The sequence below is a fragment of the Tamandua tetradactyla genome, chromosome 1 (genome assembly GCF_023851605.1).
Source record: "Tamandua tetradactyla isolate mTamTet1 chromosome 1, mTamTet1.pri, whole genome shotgun sequence".
Classification (NCBI taxonomy): Eukaryota; Metazoa; Chordata; class Mammalia; order Pilosa; family Myrmecophagidae; genus Tamandua; species Tamandua tetradactyla.
The window spans coordinates 147,785,929-147,800,291 of NC_135327.1; the positions used below are offsets into that span (position 1 = coordinate 147,785,929).

Consider the following 14,363-nt stretch of genomic DNA (forward strand, 5'->3'; position numbering starts at 1 on the left):
GATTCAGGCAAACCAACACCAGAATGCTAGAGACTTTGAGGAAAAGGCATGGCCATGCTGTTGGGACTGATATTCTTCCAAAACATGAGCCAATAAATCCTTGTTGTTAAGAAAAAAAAAAATTCCAAACAGTAGATAAGAATTAATCTCAAGAGTAGAATAACAAGTTCTGTGACATAAATGCTATTACAGAGGAGGCAAATTCCTTTTCTCAATATGAAAAAATAAAGGCAAATTTGAATTTCAGAAAAATCAGCCAACAACCATAAACATATGCAAAAACCCACTGTAAGAAAACCATAATCCAAATATGAAACAAACAAAACAATTAGGCAGGTTTTGAGAAATTAGTGGAGTGTAAAGAAAACATCAGACCTGGATACTAGGAAGATAACAAAGATTAATCCTAGCATACTTCTTGGCCCTCAGTAAATAATAATTAGGTAAGATGGCAGATTGGATTATGTACCTGTGATGGTTAAATTCATGTCAGGCTTCATTATGGTGTCCAGTTATGTTGTCCAGTTGTTTGGTCAAGCAAGCACTGACCTGATTGTTACTCTGAGGGTACTTCATGGATTTAAATAATTATTCAGTAGCTCTACTTCAGCCAGCTAGCTTCTTCTGGGGAATTCATCAAAAATTTCACTGGAGTCCTCAGCTTGAAGCCTATCCTATGGAATTCAAATTTGCCAATCCCCACAGTCAGGTGAGCCAATTCCTACAGTAAATCTTTTAATATTTACAGATATGTATCCTGTTGGTTTTGTTTCTCTAGAGAACCCCAATACAGTACAGCAATTTAGACGTGCTCATAATCTTAATCCGCATTCCTGTGAGTGTGAACCCACTGTAAAATTGATCTTTTGAAGATGTTATTTTAAATTAAGTTGTGGCCTAACTAAATGAGGTTGAGTCTTAATCTAGGTGGGTTCCTGGAGACTTTAGAAAGGAATTGGAAGCCAGAGAGAGAAAATCCATGGGGAAGAGTTGGAATTCACAGGAACCTGGGAGAAAAGGAAAAGGACGTAGCCAAGTAATGTGAGGCAGAAATATAAGCCAGGGAACCCCAAGGATCATGGGCAGACAGCACCAGCATGTGTCCCAGACTTTGGGAGAAATCGTTGCCTTGCTGACATCTAGATTTTGGAATTCTTGCTTCAAAACTGTAAGCTAATAAATTCCTGTTGTATAAGTCAACCTGCCGTGTGGTATTTGTCATAGAAGAATGGCAAACTAGGATAGGTAGTCAGAATAATATAAGTGCATGGAAACTTTTGATTGGATGCCAAACGCTGTGAATGTTACCTGTTGAAAGCAGGATACTTTTGTAATCTTATAACTATTCTTGAGCTTTGTTCTGGGATGCAGTTAAGTTACTTGGAAACAATTCTATCCTTTTGAGGCTTGCTTCGAACCTTCGTCAGGTGGGTCCAGAGCAGTCTTCGTGGCTAATTTTTTCCTTATTACTGAGACAATACACTTCTTAGTACTTTAACCAATGTTCCATGAATTATTAAACTTTCTACTCTGGCTGTTGGAAACATAAACTATTCCTTGCCCTGTATGAACTCCAGGATGGTCATTTTCTCTGCCTTTGGTAGTTTTCTCTAATACATGCACTGATTAGTATTCAGCTGAAGACCTAAGGGGAATTCTCTACAGATTTCTGGAGTTCTTGCTCTCTGTACAGCTCCTTCCTCTCCTATACTCTGTCTTGTAAACTCTAGCTGTTCTGGCCTCCCTGTTTTCTCCACTCTCTCTTTAACTAGGGAGGCTTCTGGGACTTTCCTGGGTTCCCCCTTCTCAAGGTCTGGAAACTCATGCAGGCACTTTGTTTTTCCTCTCTCAGAGATAAACATCCTATATTGCCTAATGTCTAATGCTTGAAAACCATTATTTTGATATATTTTACCCAGAATTTTAGTTTTTTTAAACATGGGGATAAACTTGACCACTCTCCACCTTGACCAGATGTAGAAATTCCTGGATATCCTTTTCTACTTTGATAGGCTTTGTCTATTTGATTTAATGCTAAGAACTGTGAAGGGTCTGAGATTTTACCTTGCTTGTAAATTAACAGGTTTGTCTGCCACAGTTTTGTACAGCTGGCAGGAGATATGAGACTCCTGGATTAGAGACAAAAGATTTATTACTCATGGCATAGCAATTAGCATGAGTTTTATGTTTCCATTGGCTTCTCTTGTCCCCATAGTCCTACAGGATAAAGTGAGTGAACTACATGAATTGTGTGTACACAGTGAGGCTATGTCACAGCTGAGGAATCCTGAGCTCCTATCTTATAAAGAAGTTGCTAGCCAATTTACCAAACCTTTGTTCCAGAGGGAGAAGTTTTCTTTATTACCCTGGTTATTAAACAAACTGTCCTCTTGCTCACAGGGAGACAGGCTCTCCCTCTCTTTCTTTTTTCCGGTTGTTAAAACTGTTTTATTAGCCCTACAAACACAGGGATTTAAAAAATTTCATACAAACTTCAGATAACTGTATAGCATATAGGTGTGTAATATACCACCAGCTTTATCTCACAAGACTTTTTGCCATATACTCATCCTTGGAGAGATAGTTTAGAAAAGCTGTCACAAGACGTGTTGAAATACTGTGGAGAACAGCAACCCCAAACTGAGCTTTGCTAACTGATCAGACTGAGGGTATTAGTCACTTTGATTACCTCAATTATTTTCAATCAGCTATTCTGAGATGTGGCTCAGTTTGACAATGAATAGCACTTAGGACACGCACGTTAATTATTTAGGATGTGTTCAATTTCAGTAAATAGAATTCTTTATAGGCATTAGAATGCACTGCATTAGCACACTCAAGGCAAATTACCAAGCAAGTTAATTTTTTTGGTTCTGATAAAATCTGATTTTGTGGTTACTGATAAAACCTCAACTTCAACATGGGCACATATTCACAATGCAGATTAAAATGCAATGCATACTTGTCAAACATTTTCTGTGAGGTATAAAGATATTGTTGATCATATAATGTGATCATTTCCTATTTAAATTTTAGATGTTTTAACATCAAGCTGACTATCTGCTAAACCAAAAAGTAAGGCTGAGCCAGATAAGGTTTTAAGATACAGTGAGGATCTTGTCCATTCTTTGGAGAATTTTTTTGGGTTTGATGATATATCCCGTGATGTTGTCTGAAAGAAGCAATTCTAATTATGTGAAGCAGAGAGTAGACATGCCACAGTTAGACCAGATTAAGAAAACAGAACTGATTATATTGACTTTATTGTTAGGAAAAATCCCACAGGAATTATTGGGCAAAAGTATCTTAACAATGTCATAAGCAAGTCTTCAGAAGCTACCCAAAGCATAGCTCGTATATATTTAGAAATTTTTTTGTATTCCCTAAGGAGCTACTTTTTTTTTCTGGTATTCAAGACAGACTCATGGCAGATGTGTTGACATTCTGCCAATCAGAGGGCCTTATGTTAGAGCAGAATAGAAAAGGCTGATATTTGTAAATGACTTCCAGGGTTACCATGGAAAACTCCATAACTTCTTTCAGCCAAAGGCTCTTGCCTTTGGGTGTGAGGACAATAGGGAATATTTCAGGAAACCTTTAAATCTGTGTGTAAAATTTGCTATGTACCTATGGGTTGCTATTTTCTGGGAGGGACTCAGTAGCTTTCGTGACATTCTTGAAGGAGTTATCTATTTTATTTTTTTGCGTGGGCAGGCACCAGGAATCAAAGCTGGATCTCCTACATGGCAGGCGAGAACTCTGCCTGCTGAGTCACCGTGGCCTGCCCTTGAAGCAGTTATTGGTTCAGTGATTAAGAACAGAGTTCCAAATAAAGATATCTGAGTAACCAAGTACCAAAGAATAAGTCAGAGACATTTAATTGGGTACTTTGCACACTCTCAAGTAATTCTGAATGCAGTATGTGAATTGCTTGTTAGGTTGTTAGTTGGTAGACTGAATCAAGTGGCAAAGGCAAAAACAGGATTATAAAAGAGAAGGAAGAAGGAAAGGAAAAAAGACACAACTATATGGTTGATCTGAAAACAGAAAATATTGTTTGCATATATTTCTGATAAAGTGATTATTTGGCTGCTAGTGGAGAGGTCAGTCTGGGCAGTCTTTTCTTGAGATAGCCATTTAGGGTATTAAAAAAAAAATTAGCTATTGATGAATTTTCCAGAAAACTTTGAGAGCTCTGCTATGGAACACACATGATTTGTGTGTGGAACACATAAGCTTTCTATGGAGTCTTCTCATGCTCTTCCATCAGCACCTCCACTGTACTTAGTCTAGATCAGTACTGCTTCCCACATTAGAGTTTCTCAAAGCTCCAGTTGGATAGGAGACGACTGCATGGCAGTAAAAACATACGGAGGCTTTTCTGAGTGATGAGCTCTCATTTTTGCCAAACTTTTAGCTTAATTTAGTTCTATATTTATACTTTTCTCAGGATGAGTATCTCTTTATTACTTCCAAATTATGGACAAACGGTTTTGAGACACATTTTCAAATGCTGTTAGATTAGAAACAATTGAATTGTCATTTCTCCAAATTGTATTTTAAATGAGAAGCAAGATTCAAGAACACATGTTTTATTATTGGTAATTACACAAAACTATTTCACCTTATTAGTAAAGTTGTCAGGAATGGTTAAAGGCTATTTAATAATTAATTGGCCTGTCAGAATCCATTTTCTAATTCAGGAACCATATATTGGTTCATTATTCTCAGGGAATTGATCCCAGGTTATTATTATTTCTTCAGTCTGTTTTAAAACATTGCTGTCAAAACCCAATTCAAGAGGAAAAATATCACAATATATGGAATTCTGTTTATCCTTAGCCTGATTTATACACTAGACCCTTTTCTAATCTCCTGCCTCAGGACTTTGGAATGTGCAGTTCTATCTGCCTGGAACACTCCTTCTCTAGATATTCACATTAAGGTTATTCCAAAGTGTCCTCCTTAAAGATGCCCTTCTTAGTTTCCCTGGAAAATATTAATCTAAATTATATAAAATGCTATAATAGCTACAATATTACCCACATGTCTCTCTTTCCTCTACTCTGCTGTATTTTTCTTTGAGCATTTATCTCTAAATTAGATTTATTAGAGCATTTATCTACCATTAGATATGTGATCTCTAACAGATAATATGTCTGTTGCCTATATTATCCACTAGAATGAAAGGAAGTTCCATGCAGGCAGCTTTACTCTTGACTCTTTTGCTTCTAGGATTGTGCCCAGGACACCAAAGGTGTCTAATGAATATTTGTTGAGAGAATGAATACATGGACCTTTATTTAAATATTTTGGAATAGTGTCTTTAGAAGAATTATATAACTGTCTTTCAGCTATATAAAAAACGACAGCAACTTCTTTGCCTATGCTGAATGCAGAGCATGTTGCTTTTTTCTAGAGGCAGTTTCTAAGAAGATTGATTTCATGGTTAGCAGTTACGAAAAGGAATAACTAAACATTGCTAGCACAATCTGAATTGTCTTATTTATCACTTACTTATGAAATATAATTGGTCACTTCTCAACCACATTCAGTAGTTAAATGTAAATGCTATCTTTTCTATTATCCTCTGTCTATATATGACATCCTGACCTATCATTAGTTTAAGAGGTTAACGACTGAAGATATAAATTATCTATTTATTATTGTTATCCTCAATCCCAAAAGCAATGTGGGAAAGTTTATAGTACAGCAGTACAAACAGGACTTGAAATAATAGAAAGTTAGGAGAGGAGCCATATAAAATATGAGGGAAAGGATGGTATGATTGACTAACAATTAATGAGTGACTGCAATTGTTTGTTATTTTTATTCCATGATTCCAGGAACTCAACATCTAAATTCAGGATTGAAAAAGCTTAATCATCTCAACCCAGGTGTGTAAAAGCAATATTCCATTTGCATTCTTCAGATAGTCTGTTCAACTTTTATCCTTAAATATCACATTTTACCTTCTGTGGTAATCTTTAAATTGCTTCAAGACTTAATTAAAACGGCACAGAGTCAACTTTTTTTTTCAAAAAACATGTTTCATTTTCAGAATAGCTGTGTATTTGACTCTGTATCGCATATTTTAATGTTCATGGTGATAAATTGTAGACTAATTTATGAGCATCTCAATGTAGAAGAAGGAACAATATCTTTACAATATGGAGTTGTAATAATTTATAGCCATTTTTAATCTAAAAATATCAGATTTTGAATAAAGTTTTCTTTATCAGTTGCCCTTCATTTTGATGAAATGAGGTAAAAGTTGAAAAAAATAATTAAGGAAACAGTTAAAAATGACTTAGTCAAACTGATCCAAATCATCTTAGCTTTGCTATCAAGGTTTGCTACTGAATTTTTTTCCATTACCTGTCATTGAGAAGAGGAGAAGTATGGTCTTTGTAAAATATGTTGCAGAGCAATTGCAGTTGAAAAATGACAGCCATTATTTTACCAAATTACTTTTTATCTTCGAGAATGCTCTCCTTGCTGCCAAGGTATTATAAATTAGGAGGTAATATTTGAAAAAGGGAGTTGTTACTTAGCTTTTAATTTTTATTTCTATTACTGACAAAATAACTTTGTTTTTTAAGTAAACCCTGTAAGACCCTATTGAGTCCTTTGAGGTTGAACAATTGCACTTGTTTGGTAAGAGCACATTCTCATGATAAAAGTCAGTTTAAAAAGATTTCATTTCATTAGTATTATGGGACCATGAGTTGGCCAAGAAAAATATAATCTTAAAGAATGGTTAATTTAACACAGACTACCTAAAATCTTTTGATATCCCAACTTCCAGTACAACTTACTTTGATGAGCTAAAATTGTAACACATTCATTTTAAAGGTAAGCAAATGTGCCCTAAATCATACAGCTTGACAACGAGAAGCAAACTCGTTGGACTCTAAGGTTACAATTTTATACTACCTTATAAATTATCATACACTTTACATATAGAGAACTATGGGGAAGGAAAGGATAATTATGCTTATTTAGTCAGAAGAGAAGATTGCATATGTCTTTAAGAAGATATAATGTTTAGGGGGCAGGGTTATGTGGAAATAGTCCTGAACCTAAAACTGAGGAACTGAGTCCTTGTTTTAGGCACTAACTATCCTTCTCTGTAAGATCAAAGAGTTGATCTCATTTTTTTCAAGTTCTCTTTTAAGTCCAAATTACTTTCAGTCTGTGGAATTGAAAGACTATTATTGACAACTATCCTGATTTTAGATGAAAAGAGAAAAGATGCCTTGGAGTAAATTTACAAGAGGCACAAAGGGAATTAGTGTTTGCTTTAAGGCACAGTTCTAAATAGAGATAATGAAACACTCCTTTAGGATTTTTACAAATTTGAAAGATCCACTTTCTTGGAGTGCCTTGAGGCAAGAAAACCATACATCAAGAACTTGTCATTCAACAAATACATTTCTGAGTTCTTTCTGTGTGCAATGCAGAAGAACTATGGAAATGCATGAGATATAACCACTGTCTTCAACTTTTTATCTAGTTGGGGAGATAGATGTGTGAAAAGCAAGAGAACCTAGTATTTTATTGCACACTCCAACCCTATTGAAGTAGTCAGAGGAACAATTTAGAAACCGAAAAGTCATTTCAGAACAGCTCACTCTTCTTATTTGCTTAAGCACCATGAAATGCATTACAGAATCTAAAGCAGTATTCCCTTCAATACTTTCTTTTTCTCATCCATTTTCCTTACACACTGCCAATTGTGTGCCTTTCTATTTCCAAAGTCCCCCCAAATCACACCCCTACATACCTTGTATCTTTCTCTTTTCTCCCTCCTTATTCTCTCCTCTACTGGTTCTGTATGACAAATTCCAAAAGAAACAGTCTAGCCAGAGGAAATCAATCTGAGGACAGAGAAGATGATAGGACTACAAAGACAGAATGCTCCTTCAAAGGCCTATGATAGCTACAACATGGCTTCTATAGGCTGTTATTTTTTCCCTTTATCTCTTATAGAACTTCTTCCTTTAGGGAATCCATTCCAGGTGGTTGGGTTGGGCTTACATCATCCCTCACATGGAGATACAGGGGCTCCAGGTCTGACTATCAGAGTACCTCATTTCCTTGGCTGGGGTGATTGGTTCAAGGACATGTCCAAAGCTGAGTCAATCAGAAATCCACCTGGATATTGGATATACGGATGCTAGGAAATAGTCAATCTTTCTTTCTCTGTGTATAACAGGCTTTAAGGAACATTCAGTATGGACCTGCTAGTATCTGTTTCCTGGATAGATGCAACAGCTTCCCTGCAGAATGAAGCTGACTGAAGAGGAGAGCAGGACTAGTAAATGGAGAGAAAGATAGACTGTTGGTGTCTGAGACTCTTGGTCCAGCAGTGTCTGAAGGTGATGGACCTCTGAATTTTCCAGTTACATAAAAAATAAATCCCATTTTGTCTTCAGTTAGTTTAAGTTAATTTTCTGTCCTGCAAAATGTATGCCAGACAAACTGTACTGGAAGATTCTGAGCTTCTTAGCCTCATTTTAGAGCCCTGAAGTGACCATCCATTAGAGTTTTTTCTCAGATGATGTGGGGAGACAAAGTATAGCTGCCATATTCATTGACATTTGTTGATGAATTTGGCATATCCAATAGCTTTACATGTTGTCATACACTTGTTTTGGGGGCAATGAGATACTGCTGCATGGATATATTAGCTTTTTTTTTTTTATGGCTTGAGTCCATCAACAACCCTTAGGACAGGGACTTGCAAACCGTTTCATAGATAGAGGCATGCCTCTGTCTCTTATCCATCCTTATATTTTGTTATGGTAAACTCCAACAATCACTTAAGTTTTTTTCCTTAAAATTCTGTGATAGTGCTTCCCATAACTTTCTCAAGTTTCTGGTGGTAGGTATCTGTCTACATTGTTCCAACACCTGTGCTTTTTCCTTGGGATCCGATCTTTACCTGTAGAGCCAGGGTAGTGCTTTGAACCAGTCGAATGTGATATACTAATTACCTCATCTCAGGTTTCAAAATTGACTCCACCTTTTTTAAGAACTTAAATGTTTATGGAATGTTGAGATGAAACCAACTTCTAGTATGCTCTTTTCTGAGATTAATATTTAGACAGCCTCAATTTATTAGACTTGTAAAGTTTGGTTTTCTGGTTGAAAATCATTCTTAAATAGTGCTGTTGTCCATAATTTGCAACTCTGATGTTAGTGTAACATACATGAAGGTTCTTAAAACTTTCAATGTTATAATAATGTTCATGCCTTAGATATAATTAACCTTTTAACTTTTTTTTTGTACCATAATTTCAACAGTCTGACTTTTGTGGTGAAGTTGTCCTTCTGTATCAGATCTATGGTGACTCTTAATCCAGTGTAGAACAGGTATGCATCTTGAGGTCCAAAGACCTGATTGGGATTTCCCAAAACTATAACCCTGTTGAACTTATCAGCCATTTAGTCTTGTTGCAGAGAAGTGTCACCATCAAAGAAACATGGTCCAAAAAACTAAACATAATTTCAAAAGCTCCATGGTAACTCAAGTTATATAATGGTATTTCCTAAGCATTATGAATCAGAATCATAGTTCACAAAACACTTTCTTTTAAAATGTCCCTACTTTACTTTCAGTCTTTTCTCAACATCCCACAGCTCTTTTGACAATCTTTTTTGTCCGAATTCCTCAAAACTCCCTCTCCATGACCCAGCCCAAGACCTTCTTGCCCTTCTCCTTTCACTTATTTTTTCCTCTTGATTTTGTATCACAGAAGTTCCCACATATCAGTCTGCAAATGAGTGGAAGTTTGGGTTGTAGAAGAGGCAAAAGATAAAGACGAATCATCTTTAGAGGCCAGAATGATGGGAAAGATGGGGATATTGATCCATTAATAATTTTTCTTCATCAGACAAGATACTAGTAAAGGGTTTTATGAGTCAGGGATTATAATTGACGATCTCAAGGAGAATTCATAAAGGAGATATGCCTTGAAGAATGAGCAGGATTTTTACTGGAAACATGAATTTAGCCATGCATTGTGAATGTATTGTATTGTAACTGTCAAGACCTGGAGGTGAGAGAAGCACGTCCAGTTCAAGATTCAAATCTCAGAATTTGAAGCTGGCACTCTAAAAGAGGAGGATGAAAATGTGGAGGCCATGATGTGAGGGAGGAGTTTGAAGTTTTTCCTAATTAGGCAAGAGGATGTTTTTAAAGGATTTTAGGTAGAGGACAGTCATTTATTTTGAGTAGATCTCTCATACTGTTGGGGAGGGGAGACTTGGAAGTAAGGAAATCACATGGGAGGAAGTAGCAGAAACCCAGGCAGAGGGATGGTGTCCTGGATTATGGCCAGAATTTGTCTGAACATTTCTTGGCGTCAGCCTGTATCAATTTTGAATACCTATCACTGTTGAAGAGTTCTTTCTTATAGAGTCAATCCACCATCTTGGAAATCCCACCACTTTATTTTAATTTTAATTACATGGGGCCAATTAAATCTGCCTCTACCTGACAATCTTTCACATATTTGAAGGGTGTCATCATGTCTCCTCTTTTCCTATTTCTTTCTATAATATGAATGTCTTCCTTTCTTAGTAAATATCCAAATTTCTTCAATTCACATGAATTTAACGTTCCCATATAAAATAGTTTTGCTCCCTCTAAATATTCTTGTTGCTTTTATCTTGATCAGTTCTCAGTGGTCAGTGCCTGTCTTTGAGAACACCACCCTACAGCCAAGAGAGTGGTTATTCCTTCCCTCTTTCTGATTATTATATTTTACAAATAACTAATGTTCCCTGGACTTTTCTGATGATGTACAACACTACTGAGTTTATACTCAAATAAAATCATCCTTTTCTTTCTTTATATTTACTTATTTGTTTGTCTTTACCATTTGGTATACTGTGATTTTTTGGATGGATTCTAGTTTTGCTCATGCATATTTTAGCATGAATAAAGTAGTGGTGAATCCTGACCAGGATATCATGTTTAAAACAAGTGATTAGATTGGTGGCTTTGTTCTAAGGAACATAATCCTTTGTAAAGTGATCCCAGGTTCATGATAATTAGAGAAGTGCCATTGACAGATTTTTTTTTTTTTTACCTTTTTTTGGTGGCTTCCTATGCTATTTAATCATTCTTTTGTTGACAAAGCTGCCAATGAAGAATCACATGAATATGAACTATGCCATAAATTTCTAATCTTCCCTGCAAACTCTGCTATTGCTGCCAAATCCTAAGCATTCTATGTCTTATGTGCATATATGGCAATGAGTGTAATTAGTTAAACATATCTATCATACTGTGTTAGCTAAAGTTAATTTTCCCTTAATAAGTTCTTCAAGGATACTGAATTCTTAATGCTATAAGATTCTGTGCTATAGGAAAGCTGTTGGGAAATAGACTTTTGAAAAGGAGAACCTTTTTTAGAGTTTGTGCTGGTTTGAAAGTATGTGTGTACCCTAGAATAGCCATGTTTTGATCCTGATCAGTCTCGTGGGAGCAATGATTTCTTCTAATCCCTATTCAGTACTATAGGCTGGAAACTTGATTGGGTAATCACCATAAAGATGTGACTCAATCAATTGTGGGTATTAAACTTGATTAGACCGAGATGTGTCTCCATCCATTCTAAGTGGGTCTTGATTAGTTTACTGGAATTCTATAAAAGAAGAAGTATTTTGGAGAAAGCTTCAGAATGACATAGCCATGAGAAGCAGAGAGGCCAGTAGCCTGTGACTTTTGGAAATGAAGAAGGAAAAGGCCTCCCGGGGAGCTTCATGAAACAAAAGGCCTGGAGAGAAAGCTAGCAAACACTGCCATGTTCACCATGTGCCATTCCAGCTGAGAGAGAAATGCTGAATGTCATTGGCCTTCTTGAACCCAGATATCTTTCCCGGGTTGCCTTAGATTGGACATTTCTATAGACTTGTTTTAATTGGGACATTTTCTTGGTTTTAGAACTGTAAACTAGCAACTTATTAAATTCCCCCTTTTAAAAACTGCTTCATTTCTGGTATATTGCATTCTGGCAGCTAGTAAACTAGAACAAAGTCATATCCACATTTAGGCTGGATCTAGGTATTTATATCTTCTTTCTCAGCCCTGGGAGCCAAATTCATTCCTCCATCATTTGTTAACTCATTCCTTCCTTCCTTCAATAAATATTTTTTTAGTCCATTCTTCATATTAGGAAATGTTCTTGACACTGGTCATATTGCAGCTGACAAACAGGACACCATCTTAGTGGCATTTACATTCTACAGGATGAAACAGACCATTCTAGTTTGCTAGCTGCTGGAATGCAACACACCAAAGATGGATTGGACTTCAATAAAAGGGGATCTATTTAGTTAAGGTGTAGTTCTTCAGAGGAAGGACAGCTAACTTTCAACTGAGGTTCTTTCTTACGTGAAGGGCACAGGGCGATCACTGCTGGCCTTCTCTCCAGACCTCTGGGTTCCAACAACTTTCCCTGGGGTGATTCCTTTCTGCATCTCCAAAGGCCTGGACTGAGCTGTGAGTGCTGAGATAAAGTTTGCTGAGCTGCTTGGGCTGTGCTACGTTGTAATCTCTCATTTAAGCACCAGCCAATTAAATCAAACATCATTCATTGCAGCAGGCATGCCTCCTAGCTGACTGTAGATGTAATGAGCAACAGATGAGGTTCATGTACCATTGGCTCATGGCCACAGCAACAGAACTAGGCACCTTCATCTGGCCAAGTTGACACCTGAACCTAACTATCACACAGACTATGAGCAGGTATATATTATATATCAGGGAATAATAAATACAATGGAGAGAAACAAAGAAAGGTAAGGGGGAAAGGGAGTTCTGGAAGCTAGAGTTGTTTTATATAGGATAGTCAGGTGTGGTGGTTAGGTTCTGGTGTCAACTTGGCCAAATGATTATGCCCAGTTATCTGGTTAGGCAAGCACTGGCCTGGTCATTGCTGCAATGATTGATAAACTGGAAGGCTGGTATATTAAATTCTGAGTCAGTTGGTTGCATCTGTGGCTTATTGTATCTGTGATCAACTAAGGCATGTTTTCTACAAGGAGACAATCTGTTTTCAGTTGAAAGCTTTTAAGGAAGAAGAGAGACTCATTGCTTCTTCAGCCAGCAAGTCTCTCTTGTGGAGTTCATCCAGACCCTTCATCAGAGCTTTCCAGCTTCATAGCCTGACCTACAGATTTTGGACTCTTCCATTCCCATGGTTGCGTGAGACACCTTTATAAGTCTCATATTTACAGATCTCTCTTGTTGGTTCTGTTTCTGTAAAGAACCCTTACTAGCTCTTCAGGGAAAGCTGCTTTAAAAGGTGACATTTGTTCAGAGACCTAAAGGAAATGAGGAAACAAGCCATACAGATATCAGGGGAGAGTTTTCTAGGTAGAGGTACCAACATGTGCAAAGGACCTAAAGTTGAGGCATGCTAGGGATATTTCAAACCATTGTTACTGGAATTGATCAAAATAGCAGAGAGGACAATGGAAGAAGATGTGTCAGAGAGGTGGTGAGAAGGGGGAGGGATGTATGATCTTGTAGGGCTGTGGTTCTCAAATTTGAGTGCACATCAGAATAACTGGAAGAGCGTCTTAAAACACATATTGCTGGGTCCCAGATCCAGAGTTTCTGATTCAGTACATGTGGATGAAGTCTGAAAATGTACATTTCTAACAAACTCTCAGGTAGTATTGATGCTATGGTTGTAGGGAATTTGAGGTCATGGTAAAGATTTTGACTTTTATTGAATGATGTAGGCGTGGAGAATTAGAGTGAAAGAATGACAGCATTTTAAAAGAATGACTCGTTACTTTGTAGCAAATCGATATAGTGGACCAGAGTGTAAATAAGATGTCCAAATGGAGAATAAGAGGTCATTGTAATAAGATGAAGCAAGATAGTATCTTAGTTCAGGGTGGTAGCAACAGAAAATGCAGAAAAAGTTGTTTGAATTCTGGATATATTTTGAAGGAACACCCCTCCATATTTTGTACTCCCTGGTAAATATAAATAATAGTGGCACAAATAATTTATCTTTGCTATATTTTTTCAGATTATTGGCCCCATATTTAACCCTGATTACATTATCTGAATTGAAACTTTTAATTTAGTGCATGTTTTACGTGCTCCAATATACATGAAAAGAATGTCAGAATAATTGAACTTCTGTTATCAGTTGCAATTTTGTACTTTTAAAATACTAGGCATATGCTTTAGATTTTTATTTTGTTTCACCTTCATTATATTGATCTAAAGTATGCTATATTATGAGACTGTTACTGTCAACTTAACATTTCATTAAATCACTCATTATAATAGAAGACACTGACAGAGGGCTGGTTACACTTGTGTCTTTTAT

At 36.6% G+C, this 14,363-nt stretch overlaps 1 long non-coding RNA gene across 1 annotated transcript; it reads left to right on the forward strand.

Moving 5' to 3' along the window:
- Positions 1-561: 561 nt before the first annotated feature.
- Positions 562-8,300, forward strand: LOC143686855 (uncharacterized). The gene is made up of 3 exons (XR_013177281.1): positions 562-709; positions 5,847-5,897; positions 8,219-8,300. It is a non-coding gene; the product is annotated as an uncharacterized LOC143686855 (long non-coding RNA).
- The last annotated feature ends 6,063 nt before the right edge of the window (positions 8,301-14,363 follow it).